Below are 2090 nucleotides of genomic sequence, written 5' to 3'. Positions count from 1 at the left end.
CAGCTAAAATAAGACAACCTTCAGCCGCCTGCTCAGGGCAGGCCGCGCCGCAGCCTCCCGCAGCGCCCCACGCACGGCTCCGCCGTGGGCGCCCCTGGCGCAGCGCGGCACGGCTCAGCCTCCCACGCATCTCCCCGAGCCCTGCCTGCATCCTCCCCAGCTGGCAGCAGCCGCCCTGGGTTGGGTTTTTGTGCAACACCAAGTTACACTTCCATTAAAACGTTCACCCTGGGAGATCACTTCCTGCTCGCAAGAATTGTTCCGGCTTCTCCCGCTGCTTGCGACTTTAGCCCGAGCCGTTTCCCTCCTCGCCCAGCGCTGCGGGGAGACCCTGGGGAGCACACACCCTGCCCACGGGCAGGGAGATGCCCTGGTGCTGCAGGGCACGGCACGGCACAGGAGGTCTGTGCGGGTAAGGCGAGTCCTCCTGGCAGAGCTCGGCGTAACTTTGCTGCTTAATTCTGCACGGGGCTCTGCTAATCCACTTTGTGCTTGCCTGCTGAAACGGGAGGAGAGGAAAACACCGAGCAGGGAGCGCAGATGAGCCGGAGCAAGGTGAGCCAGAGGGCCGCAAGGTGAGATGGTGGTCTGTGGGAAGGGCTTCCTAAATGCACAGCGCAGCCTCTGCTGCTGTGGGCAAGCTGGAGAGGCTTAGACACTACCCGGGACGCTGGGGTGTGGGAGCAAAGGGGATTGCCCAGGGATCCCTGTAGGATCTCTCCATAGCCTGGAGCTTTCACGTGGAGAAAGTTCGGCTCAGGGAGGGAATTCACACTTGGAGAAGAGGAGCTCTGCCCATCCCTTCTCGCGCCATTAGCGAGTTTTCTGAGAATTTCAAGGAGAGCTGAGAATACGCCCCCCAGCTTTGATTTCACTCCTCCGCCCCTACCCGCAACCACGTACAAACACCAGACTCGAGCTACAGCTCCAGGCAAAGCTCCCCCAGCCCCTGCAGCAGCCCCTGGCCCCAGGTGGGCAGCGCGGGGGATGCCCCACAGCCGGAGGGCAGCGGGTGAGGGACAGGCAGCCGCAGGGCACCCTGCCCACACAAGCACAAGGACAGCCACTGGCTGTCCTGGCACGGGGCCCGCTGCCCGCACAAGTACAGGCGTACTTCTCGCTGCTATCAGCCGTGCCAAGCGCCAGCTACGCCGGTACTCCCGCGGAGGAGGAGATTTGACTTTTCTATCTGAGGATGCAGGCCCCAGTGTGTTGTAATATGCAAATAGCGAAAGACGTGCGAGGCCCCTAGGTGAGGTATTCCTGAGCGCTGAATGAGCACCTGGGGGGAGAGCTAGCGCTCCTCCGGGTAAAAAGAAAAGAGAAGCCCACCCTTGGGGGTAACGAGCCAGCTGCTGGCGCCAGCACCCCACAACACACCGCAGGCTGTCCGGAGGAGCTCGGGGAACGACCACGCTGCAGAGACGCAGCTCCCAGCCGTGGGAGAGCGGCAGAAAGCAGAGCACATCTCGCTCCAAGCCGTCTCGCCCCTCCTCGCCAAGGAGCACGCCGAGCACAATGCCAGGCTTTCCCGGTGCAGGCTCCGCCGCGCCGCGCAGCCCCGAGCCTCCCCCCCTCTCCCCAGCGGTCTATTGAGCACACTCGCCTCTTTATACTGCCGATTCCCAGTGTGGCTGGTGGATTCTGTGCTTTCCACTTTAATTGTCTTATCCAAATAAAGCTTTGTTTTCCTTAGCACGACAATCCCAACATTCAGCCCAAGGTTTTCATTGGACAGAGGAGATATTTTATTCTCCGATTGTTTAGAGAGTCAGGGCTTACACGGAGCGGCCCTGGCTTGTGTGCCTCCGCTCACAATGGGTCTTTGCAGCCCTGTTCTCGGCCGCCTAGGTTCGTTCGTTTTCCACCACGATCGGGACCGCGATCATTTTTTTCTCTGGATTTCATAGCTCTCCAACTCTACCCTGGACTTTAACAAGTCTTTTAGTTTGCACCTAGACAATAAATTTAGTTTAATTTAGCTTCCGGTCTTTAATTTTAGCAGGTCTTCTTTTTGCATGCAAATCAATATGGCAATTACCATCTAAAAGCTCGCCCAGCCCCAGGTCAATGTAAATTGATCATTGTCC

This window comes from Oxyura jamaicensis, assembly GCF_011077185.1.
Source record: "Oxyura jamaicensis isolate SHBP4307 breed ruddy duck chromosome 1 unlocalized genomic scaffold, BPBGC_Ojam_1.0 oxy1_random_OJ106660, whole genome shotgun sequence".
Lineage (NCBI taxonomy): Eukaryota > Metazoa > Chordata > Aves > Anseriformes > Anatidae > Oxyura > Oxyura jamaicensis.
Note: the sequence above shows the minus strand (reverse complement) of the source record.